At 37.2% G+C, this 13,701-nt stretch overlaps 1 long non-coding RNA gene across 5 annotated transcripts in view; it reads right to left on the reverse strand.

The window, feature by feature from the left end:
* Nucleotides 1–13,701, reverse strand: part of LOC140168577 (uncharacterized) — a 60,520-nt gene that overhangs the window by 14,216 nt on the left and 32,603 nt on the right. For 4 of the 5 annotated variants that reach the window (XR_011861236.1, XR_011861235.1, XR_011861233.1 and 1 more), the window contains 2 exons: nt 6,885–7,014; nt 1,633–1,764 (listed from right to left, as the gene is read on the reverse strand). This is a non-coding gene — a long non-coding RNA (uncharacterized lncRNA). The remainder of the gene's footprint in view (nt 1–1,632; nt 1,765–6,884; nt 7,015–13,701) is intronic. The other variant, XR_011861237.1, reaches the window with a different exon arrangement.

The raw sequence follows: 13,701 nt of genomic DNA on the forward strand, positions 1-13,701 counted from the left end.
AATGACCTTTTTGTGTGCTCAGTTTTGTGGTAGGTTTTCTCACCAGTGTGACTTTTAATGTGCATTTTGAGGTTACCATTGTTTGTAAAGATTTTATTACAATACTGGCAGTGTAATGACCTTTTGTGTGCTCAGTTTTGTGGTAGGTTTTCTCACCAGTGTGACTTTTAATGTGCATTTTGAGGTTACCGTTGTTTGTAAAGATTTTATTACAATACTGGCAGTGTAATGACCTTTTTGTGTGCTCAGTTTTGTGGTAGGTTTTCTCACCAGTGTGACTTTTAATGTGCATTTTGAGGTTACCGTTGTTTGTAAAGATTTTATTACAGTACTTGCAGTGTAATGTCGCTTTTGAGTGGCAACTTTTTATATGCAGCTTTAAGCTACAGTTTTGTGTAAAGCATTTCTTACAATCCGTACATTGGTAAGGCTTTTCGTTAGTGTGAGTTCTTATATGCGTCTTTAAATTACCCTTTAGTGAGAAGCATTTCTTGCAATACTCGCAGTGGAAGGGTTTCTCACCAGTATGAGTTTGTATATGTGCCTTTAACTTAGACCTTGATAAGAAGCATTTCTTACAATACTCGCACTGGTAGGATTTCTCGACAGTGTGAGTTCTTACATGTTCCTTCAATATAGAATTTTCTGTGAAACGTTTCTTACAATACTCGCACTGGTAAAATTGGCAGAGTTTATCACGAATGTGAGTTTTAATATGTTCTGCAATAGCTTCTTTGGATATAAAGCGTTTTTGACAATATTGGCATTGGTAAAATATGTCACAAGTGTGAATACTTATTCTGTTGTGTCGTGCAAGATCTTGTTCCCAGCTTTTCTGACAATATTGGTGTGTTTTGATGTGTTTTTAAGGTGGCCTTCCCCTGTAAAGCATTTCTGTACTTGATGTGTTCCAATGTGTGTTTGGAGGTTGATTTCATATGCAAAGGCTTTGTGGCAATATATTCTGAAGTACATCCGATGTCTACCGACATGTTTCTTAAATCTATCAAATGAGTAAAAATAAACTCCACAATGTAAGCAAATAAAAGGTTTAAACATAATGCCTGTCTTCACTCCTGAACAAGAATTCCTATAAAAATGCAGTGTTTGAATCAAAAGTATATAAGCAACTTATCTGGTCCGAAAATGAGTTTCACTGGGTGCTGAAATGCCTAAGCAGCAGATTGTTTATCGTAGGAGAGCTATAAATGACTCTCCTTAAGACGTTTAGGAGAACAGCCAGTCTGAGAGTAGTGGTCTACAACAATTGATGAGTTTTAATCAATTTTAGTTTTCTAATTTGTTTTTCCATTCATGAAGTAAAGAACTTCACCACTCTTCGCTCCTGAAAAGAATTCCTATAAAAATGCAGTGTTTGAATCAAAAGCATGCTAAGAACAAATCCCACAAGCAACTTATAGATATGGTCTGCAACTGAGTTTCACTGGGTGCTGAAATGCCCATGCTGCCGTTTATCGTAGGAGAGCTATAAATGTTAGGAGAGCTGCCCGGCTGAGAGTAGTGGTTTACAACCATGGATGAATTGCAGCTGAATTACTTATGTTCACATTCCTAAGGAAGTTCAGGAGAGCTTTCAGGAGAGTGATTGCTGCTCTTGCTCACCATGCTCACCTCAAAAGTCTGCAATGCAAATCAATGTTTTACTTGTATAATTTGCTTTTCCATCCATGAATCTTTATTACGAACTCTGCCACCACTGCCGAGGGGTGGTAATATCATTTGTATCATGTAGCATTCAAAACTCTGAAAGAAAGGAAAGAAAGACAACAAATTGGTTTAGGATAAAGCAGTGGTTATTATATTAGTCTCAGGAAACATACAAATATCTAAAAAAGATAGTAACAATATAACTTAATTATTAGTAAAGGGCACGTCTATAAAATGTCTCATACGTATTTTAAGTGACAAATTTATAAGGAGTTAGGAAGAAAAGAGAGTGCTGAAAATGCTCTTTTCTCAGAAGAAACTATAGAAACGTCGGGATAACTCCACCATGGGGCGCTTCAAATTCAGAAAGATTAAAATGTCACACTGTATGCAGGCCTTGCCGTCTAGATTTTAAAGGCGAGTGGTTAATCACTTGCAAGCATGATGCTAGGCGAGTGGTTGAATTTTCACAAATACCATTTATTTGGGTATAATCAGGGATGGTATAATCAAGTAGAGTTTTGATCTTAACATCATCATCAGTCGGCTGCGGAGCAGGCGACTACAAGCTTTCTCCAACTAATGCGATCTTGGGCAAGCGAAACAATTTTGTTTGGCTGCAGCATCCCTTCAGTATCTCCCAGGAGGTGCTGGACATACTGTAAGTACAGTGTGCGCGGCCGTCCCGGTTTCCTCTTCCCATGTGGTGGAATATAAAGCGCATATTCTTTCACAGGCTCGCCATCTTCAAGACGCAATATATGGCCGAGAAATTTGAGTTGATGAATCTTGACTCTGGCAACCAGTGGAGTGGTGTTGGTCAGGTTGTAGATGGTTTCGTTTGGAATCCGATCCACACGCTTGATGTTTAACATGACTCTGTAGCAAGATGTTGCAAATGCATTGATCTTGTTTTCCATGTCCTTGGTAATTACCCATGACTCGCACCCGTACAGAAAGACAGTAACACACGTTGTCTGAAACAGCTTGATTTTTGTTTCGATTGGCAGGGACGGGCTTCTCCAAAGGCGTTCCAGTTTCCAGAAAGCTGCCCAGGCTAGTGCTTTTCTTCTTTTAGGTCTCCAACACTAGAGCCCATCTTGGAACCCAAATACCTGAAGTCTGTGACATGGTTGATGGTACTACCATAGACTTCAAGTGCTGGTTGGGCGGTACAGTTTGCAGTCATATATTCTGTCTTAGGTGCGCTGATTACAAGGCCTAGATCTGCTGCTGCAGTTGCAGTCCTAGTAAGCTGTGATCTTAACACGATATTTATGAACTTATGTTGAAATGCGCGCAAAGCGCGCTAAAATTTGTGAATTTGTCCGCTTGGAGAAGGCACAAAATCGATTAAATGCTAAATTGGCTGATTCAATTGCTGATTTTGGGAGATTCGCAGCGAGTGATATTTAGTGTCTATGGCGAGTGGAAAATCGCCGCTAGTAATCGAGTTTGGGCGTAGCGAGAGCGAGAGCGAGAGCTAGCCGCAAACGGCAAGACCTGTGTATGAGTGGTAAACAAACATAACCTCAAATGACCATTGACCTCCGTATGTGACCTTGGATACCACAAATACATCACGGGTTCAGAACCAGAAAGCCGTAAAGACCGTAACTCATTATGACGAGCCTTCACAGAATGAGCATCAAGTTGGCTGCCTATAACATCCAGAAAAACGTTGTATTGGAATGTCCCATTTTTATCTTATATCTAATTACCTCACATAAGACACATAAGAGAAGAACCAAGGCATTAGGTTATTTTAAAGTTCCTTTATTACAGTATATGATTGTAGTTAACTTTTTTCTACAATTAATATATTGCTCGTATGTTCTCTTACAAAATTCAAATTTTAAAATCCTTCTCCACAATACAAAATACACAAGGTAATGTGCTTTGCAGCATACATACAATTACAACCAATCAACCCCCTTGTGTATATCCAATCCAGAATCACAATACATTATGGATGACACTTGCCAATCTAGTCAGGAATATCTTAAAGACCCACACCAAACAATAGCATGGAGTTTTTGTGTGTAATTATTATGTTACTGATCAAATGTAGTATCGCATTATGGCTGTGGGATAATTTATAAGCTCTCCACCCACAGGTGATTTGCTTTCACCCCTCTCAGCCTGTCAAAAAGTCTTTGACCACTTCTTTGCACAAGCTTTAATTTGAGCGCTCTGGATCCTGATACAATTCCCATTGAGCAGGTCGGCATTTAGCCAGTTCATTCATGTAACAGGAAGAAAACGCCTCAAAATATGTAATTACTATATACAGTATATACCAGTTATGTTCACCTCCTGTATATCCTAAATAAAGACAGATTTGTCATAATTGGAACCAGCAGCCAATAGCTGCATCTTTTAGCTCAAATTCAAGACCTCATTCGTTGAAATTGATCAAGAAATAAAGACACAGCGATCCCAAAACCCAAGGAAGATACCAATTTGAAAGTTGCAGTTTGCTGCATCAAATGACCTATCATTGATTAGCACGTTAAAACTAGGGTCATGCTTTCATTGATTAGAACACAAAATTGCAACTTTTGATTTTGCTTCTTCATTAGGTTTTTGATCACACGTTTAATTCTCAACCAATTTCAACAAATATGGTCTTAAATCAGAGCTAAAGAGGGATTGACAGCTTGTTATAATTATGACATATTTGTCTTTATTTAGGACGTACAGGGGGAATATGTGGAATATTTATGAGCCTGGGAGATATTATGAGCTGGGGGGGTTCCAAATGGCATGCCAATACTTGCCACCCCTAGCCTCAATTGGCCAAAATTTTACCCAGTACCTCTGCCTGCCAAAAAAAAAATCTGTGCCATCCCTTCCAGGGGGGGTCACTCCCATTGTGGCCAGTACACCATCCATGATAATAATAACGCGTAAAAGGGTAGCTTTTCAGGTGGGTGGGCACAATCTGGCAGATCGTGTTTAGGGTGTCAAAAACATGAAAAATTGGACAAAAAATGGGTAGTAAAATTGCAATTGCTAATACGCGGAAATGAAATTAAGGGTATGAAATTTGATGCAAGGAATAAAATCCCTGCTTAGAGTGTGAAAACAGGCGCATGTTACCTGTTTAAGGTATCGTTTTAGCCAATGGTTAAATCCTTGTTTAGGGTGCTTTTCAAAAGTTGATTATCGTGGATGGTGTACAGGCCACAAAGGGAGTGACCCCGGCATCGCTTGCACATGTCAAATTTTTGAGACCCGGTATACAACCCTTAAATAGTACGGATATGCGCGATACCAAGCAGGATATTTTGAATATTTAAATGTTTCCATACTGTTTTCAAAAGCCTTCTAATAACACCTTATTTTAATGGTGTATGTCTCATAAATGTGTGCCAAAATTTGCATTCCAAGTTTTTGACGCTGACCTCTTTCACTTTTGTGTAAAACCTTTCTTACAATCTGCAGACTGACAGGGTTTCTCAACAGTGAGTTTTTAAATCAGAATTTGTTGAGAAACATTTCTTACAATACTCACATTGGTAGGGTTTCTCACCAGTGAGTTTTTATATATATTTATGCATCTCCAAATTAGAATTTGTTGAGAAGTATTTCTTAGAATACTCGCATTGATAGGTGTTATCACCAGTTCTTATGGATCTTAAATTTGAAATTTGAGAAGCATATTAATTATTTATAATACTCACATTGGTAGGTTTTCACACCAGTGTGGCTCTTTATATGCATCTCAAAATTAGAATTAGTTGAGAAGCATTTCTTACAAAACGCACATTGGTAGGGTTTCTCACCAGTGAGTTTTTATATGCATCTCCAAATTAGAATTTGTTGAGAAGTATTTCTTACAATACTCACATTGGTAGGTTCTCTCAACAGTGTGACTTTTTATATGCATCTTTAAATCAGAATTTGTTGCGAAGCATTTCTCACAATATTGACAGTGGTAGGTTTTCTCACCAGTGTGACTTCTCATGTGCATTTTGAGGTTAACGTTGTTTGTAAAGATTTTATTACAATACTGGCAGTGTAATGACCTTTTTGTGTTCCCAGTTTTGTGGTAGGTTTTCTCACCAGTGTGACTTTTAATGTGCATTTTGAGGTTACCGTTGTCTGTAAAGACTTTATCACAGTACTCGCAGTGTAATGGCCCATTTGGGTGCCAAGTTTTTAAATGTCGCTGTAAAGTACCGTTTTGTGTGTAGCATTTCTTACAAACGCCACACTGGTAGGGTTTCTCCTCAGTGTGAGTTCTCATATGCTGCTTTAAATTACCCTTTAGTGAGAAGCATTTCTTGCAATACTCGCAGTGGAAGGGTTTCTCACCAGTGTGAGTTTGTATATGTACCTTTAAATTACCCTTTGTTGAGAAGCATTTCTTACAATACTCACAATGATATAGTTTCTCGCCAGTGAGCGTCTTTATATGTGTATTAAAAGCATTTTCGCCACTATCATGAGTTTTTATATGTTCATTCAACCTAGAATTTTCTGTGAACCATTTCTTACAATATTCACATTGGTACAATTGGCAGGGTTTATCATGAATGTGAGTTTTAATATGTTCTGCGATAGCTTCTTTCGATATAAAGCATTTTTGACAATATTGGCATTGGTAAAATTTGTCACAAGTGTGAATTCTGTTGTGTCTTGCAGGATCTTGTTCCCAGCTTTTCTGACAATATTGGTGTGTTTTGATGTGTTTTTCAAGGTAACCTTCCACTATAAAACATTTCTGACAATACTGGCACTGGTAAAGATTCTTCTCTACTTGATGTGTTCCAATGTGTGTTTGGAGGTTGATTTCATTTGCAAAGGCTGTGTGACAATATTTGCACTTAAGTTCTTTGTTGAGAGTTCTGAAGTTCATCCGATGTCTACCGACATGTTTCTTAAATCTATCAAATGAGTGAAAATAAACCCCACAATGTAAGCAACTAAAAGGTTTCAACATAATGCCTGTCTTCGCTCCTGAACAAGAATTCCTATAAAAAAAAAAAGCAACTGGGTTTCACTGGGTGCTGAAATGCCCAAGCTGCAGTTTGTTTATCGTAGGAGAGCTATAAATGACTCTCCTTAAGAAGTTTAGGAGAGCTGCCAGGCTAAGAGTAGTGGTTTACCTACAACCATTGATGAGTTTTAAAATTGCAGCTGAATTACTTATGATCACACTTCTAAAGAAGTTCAGGAGAGCTTTCAGGAGAGTGATTGCTCTGGCTCACCTCAAAAGTCTGCAATACAAATCAATGTTTTAGTTGTATAATTTGCTTTTCCATCCATGAATCTTCTTAAAGAACTTCACCACAACTACTTCTGAGGAGTGGTAATATCATTTGTATGTAGCATTCAAAACTGAAAGAAAGAAAGAAAAGAAAGTAGAAAATGAATTAAATAAAAGTTTTGAGTATGCAAAATTTGTAGTAACAATAGCTTAAAATTCTATGCAATTCTCATGTATTTTCAAGTGACAAATTGATAAGCAATTAGGAAGAAAAATCCTGCGTACGGGCCTGCGTTCCACTGTTTCATATATTCCAATCTTTAGGGTTTAGTTGTCATTTGTCAATGATGCAGATCGATGTAGAAAGTATATTGTCTTAATTTGATGCTATATTCAAGAAAAATAAGGTAGGACACTATAAATTTAAGTATGTTTTGGAACACATTGATCATTCTGCTGCTGAGGAACATTCCTTCAAGCCAATCAATACAGTACAGTCCGTGCATTACATGCAGTTTCATTGTGCATACTGCCTTATTTTTGACAAATATTGCTTACAGTAAGTATTGCTTACACGAAGCCTAAAAATATTGCTTGAGTATGCCTAAGGTATGCCTAAGGTATGCCTTAAAAGTATGCCTTAATTATTGCTTATAAGGCATGTATACAGTAAAATATAAGCAATATACAGTTATCATAAGCTATATATTGCTTATTTGTGTAAGCAATATATGCCTAAATATCAGAAACGAAGCCTTAATATATGCCTACGGTATGCCTAAGGTATGCCTTAAAAATATGCCTTAAATATTGCTTATAAGGCATATGGATATTAAGGCTTTGAAGCCTTCTTATATTGCTTAAATATGGCTTAAATTTTGGTAAGGGATAGAACAGTATGTGATGAGACCGACGAATATGCATGTGTTTTACAAAAAAATACACTGCTATGCCTACCAGCTACTTTTTGCCCACTTTTGTTTTCTACTTTGTGGTCAAATAGCAAGTTACTTTTCACAAGTGTTTTAAAGGAATTGTGCCTTAGCATTTTGTTGTCCTCACAAATTTATACACATAATGGTATGCAGTCACATATAACTGGGCCCTTAACTCAAAATTCAGCCCCTCATCCCCTGAAAATCAGTTTTTTTCATACTCCTTTCTCTCCAAATTTCTGGTGCTGCCACTGACCTAAACATTTTCAGGAGTGTGATTTGTATAGATTATAGATTTTCAAAAGACAAGATATATGGATGGGTTATACAGTGTTTGTTGGGGAGTTGAGTCCATCTAGTCCGATAGACGTCTCATTAAGTCAAGTCCGAGTCCAACAGTCCAGTGGTCCACTACAGGTCCAAACTTGAGGACAAACACTGAGGTTAATTTATGTGTAATAAAGCCTGAGAAACATTCAGAACAAATTATTTTGTTGGAATATGACATTTTTGTAGTATCTATTTCACTAGCTGCTCACACAAGAGAAGAACCAATGCATTAAAACAAACACAGCACTTGCTTCACATTTCCTTTATTACGTACAGTACATGATGGTATTAAACTTTTTTTCTACAATTAAGGGAAGGGGTATGAACGTTTGGACAGTATTTATTGTGGGACATTAGAGCACATCAGACATATCGAATTGCATTCTGAATACGAAGAATGGCCTGATGATATCAAATAATTTTGATTTTTGAAATTCGCAATGTAATACACATTTTATGGCAAATCATTAAAATTGATATTTTTGATATTTAACAGTACTTGAAGTAAACTTTATAAACCTGATGATTTATACTTAAAGTGTATGTAGGTGGGATGAAAAGCCGACGATCAATTGAAAATTTCGACCTTTCGTATTGAAGATATGGATTTTTTTTCCAAAACACCAAAAAATAGGTCTTTTTGGGAAAAATCCATATCTTCAATATAAAAGGTCAAAATTTTCAATTGATCGTCGGCTTTTCCTCCCAGCTACATACACTTTAAGAATATATCATTAGATTTATAAAATTTATTTCGAGGACTGTTATATATCAAAAATTTGAAAAATATCAAATTTTAATAATTTGTCATAAAATTTGTATTATATCGTGAATTTCAAAAATGAAAATTATTTGATATCAGAAAGACATGCTTCGTATTCAGAATGCAATTCGTTACGTCAGAGGTGCTCTCATGTCCCACGAAAATACTGTCGAAAAGCCATAAACGCTCATTCTAGATCCCTTAAAGCCATATTATAACATTTGCTGAGGAAGACGCCCTCACTGAATTTTTAAAATTCCTTTTTTTACATGATTAAATTGTACTTTATTAAACCAATATACCCTGCAAAAATCAAGACTCTAGGTGCTGTAGTTTTGTCAAAATCCGAGATTTTGAATAAAACGCCGGATTCGGCGCTTTATTATTACGATGGAATTATTAGTCGAACGCATACACGATGTTCATAACACACAGTACGTACAAGGCGTGCAGGACGGTGATATACACAACAAAGTTTTTTGATGGGAACCTCTTTCCAATTTCGTGAAAAGCCATTCTTACAACCCACGGACTGAGTGACATGGTACTCTTACCAGTGAGTTTTTAAGTGCATCTTCAAATTAGAATTTGTTGAGAAATATTTCTGACAATACTCACATTGATAGGTTCCATCACCAGTGTGAGTTATTAAATGCATCTTTAAATTAGAATTTGATGAGAAGTATTTCTTACAATACTCACATTGGTTGGAATTCTCAGCATGATTTTTTATATGCATTTTTAAATAGGAATTTGATGAGAAGCATTGCTTACAATGGTCACATTGGTATTTCTCACCCGTGTGACTTTTTATATGTGCCTTTAAATTAGAATTTGTGGAGAAGCATTTGTTACAATAACCACACTGGAAGGTTTTCTCACCAGTGTGAATTTTTTTATGTACATTTAAATAACCCTTTTGTGAGAAGCGTTTCTTACAATATTCGCATTGGTGGGGTTTCTCGCCAGTATGAGTTTTTAAATGTCTATCTAAATTATAATTTGATGTGAAGCATTTATTACAATACGTACACCAGAAGAGTGTCTCATCAATGTGAGCTTTCATACATCTCTCTAAACTAATATTTTCTGTGAAGCATTTCTTACAATACTCGCACTGGTATGGTTTGTTTTTGTTGCGAGTTCTTAAGTACTTCCGATGTCTACTAACATGTTTCTTAAATCTATCAAAAGAGGGACAGTAAACTCCACAATGTAAGCAAATAAAAGGTTTAAACATGATGCCTGTCTTTGCTCCTGAACAAGAATTCCTGCAGTTTGATCACAAGTATATCATGATAGTCAGATCCTACAAGCAACTTAACCGGTCTGCAATTGAGTTTCACTGGGTGCACAAATGCCCAAGCTGCAGTTTGTTTATCGTATGAGAGCTATAAATCACTCTCCTCAAGAAGGTTAGAAGATCTGCCAGGCTAATCATAGTGGTTTACAACCACTGATGAGTTTTAAAATGGCAGCTGAATTACTTTCAGGAGAGTGACTGCTCTTGTTCACCACAAATTGTCTGCAATGCAAGTCAATGTTGTATTTGTTGCTGTATTTGCTTTTTCATGAATTTTCACAGGTAAAGAACTTTGTATGATGTAGCAATTCCAAAATCTGAAAGAAGTAACAAAAGGAAGAGTGCCAACTGGTTAGACTACACTTAGATATCACGATTTTATGCATCACCTCAGCCACATGTTCTTTTAAATATTTATTTAATTTTTGTCCCTACTTTTGTAGTTAAACAAAGGTATTTTCCTTCCAATTTTTGGGGAAAAAGGCTTGTTTTTTCACCAAAATGCTGGTAACTAAAGTGGGCGATTTTTTAAAGGTATTTTCCTTCAAATTTGTCAAAAAATCGCTGAAGTTTTAACTGATTTCCTGACATTTATCCTATAATTATGAAATTCATGTCAGCCTTCTTGTGATACGTGATTATGTTATGAAATCTTAACTTTTCTTATAAATGTTCTGCATTTATACTATATTCACAAAATGTCAGCTTTCTTGTGTGATATATGTGATTATGTTATGAAATCTTAAAGCCATATTATAACATTTTCATACAAAATAGATTAGCATTTATTTGCCATAAAACGTTAGTTTTTACTGTCAGATGTATCCCCTTTTATTTTTGAGCCGACCAACTACGGCAAAGCAAAGAAAATTGGAATTTACTACCAGCGCATATGTCGCCAATACGTACCACTCCTTCGGTCATGTTATGGTACGACCCTTTGTTGTGTAGATCACTATCCCGCACCCTAATTGAATACCTGAGTGGAAGAAGGGCCCAACTCCATCAAAACTGTTTTTGAGATATTAAGAAAAAACTTAATATTTGGAAAAGTTTTATAGGCAGAACGTTTTTATCTTCAGGGGACCTTTAATACATGAACATACAATAGTACATACATTCGAAATTATATATGATGTGTCCATGGCAACGGTACAGGTCTCAATACGAGCTGGAGTTGGGCCCTTCTTCCACTGATATACCACAAGTACCAGTTCTGTGTTATAAATAGCTACAGAAATTAGATAATCACCATTAATTGCACAAGTAGAACTCATGTAATAGGTTGGCAAGAAAATTTATTGTAGTGAAAAGCAGATTTCATGGATGAACAAAATACCTCTTAACACTATATTTGTGGAAGACGGGCCCAACTCCATGGAGTTGGGCCTTTCTTCCATGAAAACCATGATTAAGTGTACGTGGAAGACTATTTGGAGAGTGGATTTTGGCTCATCCTTCACATACAAGGAAGATCAGTCTGCTGGCAATAAAATGCTGGGTCTAACTCATTTTTGTAAAAAATTGGAGTTGGGCCCTTCTTCCACTCAGGTATTCAATTTCTTTCTGCAACCATAATGGGCCGCAATATATCACTAGCCGCATAGTCCGAGGTCCGAGGCAAGGTTCATTATTGTCAGGGTTAATAGGGTCTTAGGGTTAGGGTTAGGGTAAGGGTTAGGGGTTATGGTTAGGGTTTAGGGTTAGGGTTAGTGTTCGGGTAAGGGTTAGGGTTAGGGTTAGGATTATATTCGTATTTATTAGTACTAATATACTAGTAACTAGGCGGTTACCCGTATTTCGCAGTTCTCGGCTGTCATAGTTATTGGCTTTTGCAGATCTCAAACCTGGGCTTCCTTGGCCAAAGTTACACCCCCACCGACCAAGTTTGAGCTCCATAAGCAATTTGAAATCTTGGTTTTTTGACCTATGACCTCTCAGCCGTAGGTCTGACAAAAAGGTCACAATGGAACTTTTGTTTGTTAGTCCAATTTCCACCTACCCACCAAGTATGAGCTCCATAGGCAATTTGAAATTTTGACCTTTGACCTCTTAACCGTAGGTCTGAAGAAAAGATCACCGTGGAAACTTTTGTTTGTTAGTCCAAGGTCCACCCACCCACCAAGTTTGAGTTGCACAGTGGCAATTTGAAATTTTGACCTTTCTTGACCTATGACCTCTTAACCGTAGGTCTGACGAAAAGGTCACCGTGGAAACTTTTGTTTGTTAGTCCAAGGTCCACCCACCTACCAAGTTTGAGATCCATAGGGGCAATTGAAAATTTTGACATTTCTTGACCTATGACCTCTTAAACGTAGGTCTGACGAAAAAATCACCGTGGAAACTTTTGTTTGTTAGTCCAAGGTCCACCCACCCACCAAGTTTGAGCTCAATGGGAGCACTTTGAAATTGTTACCTTTCTTGACCTATGACCTCTTAACCGTAGGTATGACGAAAAGGTCACCGTGGAAACTTTTGCTTGTTAGTCCCAGGTCCACCCACCCACCAAGTTTGAGCTCCATAGGGGCAATTTGAAATTTTACCTTTCTTGACCTATGACCTCTTAACCGTAGGTATGATGAAAAGGTCACTGTGGAAACTTTTGTTTGTTAGTCAAAGGTCCACCCACCCACCAAGTTTGAGCTCCATAGGGGCAATTTGAATTTGTTACGTTTCTTGACCTATGACCTCTTAACCGTAGGTCTGACAAAAAGGTCACCATGGAAACTTTTGTTTGTTAGTCCAAGGTCCACCCACCCACCAAGTTTGAGCTCCATAGGGGCAATTTGAAATTAGACTTCAATTGAACTTGACCCCGTCCTTGACCTTTGACCTTAAAAAATATAAACTCGTTCTTCCTCATATCAAGCTGCACCCACCCACCAAGTTTGAGCCCCGTATGACCTACGGCGGCCTCACATTAGCAGTCACAGACAGACAGACAGACAGAGAATAGCGTATTATAATATAGATAGTATATTGTGTGTATGCACTTTATTCCGTAATCAATAAGTATCATAAACAAACACCTTTCTGGCACAACGAATCAAAGCACAGTCGTGTAGGTATTAGACTATGGGTACATAGATTGTGGGTTAAAACCCCAGGTAAACCGTTGTAGAATTTTAATTCTATCAATTTCTTTTTATTTTATTAAGAAGAAATAATAATGGTAATAAACTCGTGTTATACCTAGCCTCATAGGCCTTTAATTACATGTATGTACTATGTGTTGTCGCATTGCGGCCCATTATGGTTGCAGAAAGAAATTACGTGTCCCGCACGCCGTGTACGTACTGTGTGTTATGAACATCGTGTATGCGTTCGACTGATAATTCCATCGTAATAATAAAACGCCGGTTCCAGCGTTTTATTCAAAATCTCGGATTTTGACAAAACTACAGCACCTAGAGTCTTGATTTTTGCCCAGGATTTTTGCAGCCCTATTAGTTTAAGGGATCTAGAATGAGCGTTTACGGCGTGTCGA

The sequence above is a fragment of the Amphiura filiformis genome, chromosome 13 (genome assembly GCF_039555335.1).
Source record: "Amphiura filiformis chromosome 13, Afil_fr2py, whole genome shotgun sequence".
NCBI lineage: Eukaryota > Metazoa > Echinodermata > Ophiuroidea > Amphilepidida > Amphiuridae > Amphiura > Amphiura filiformis.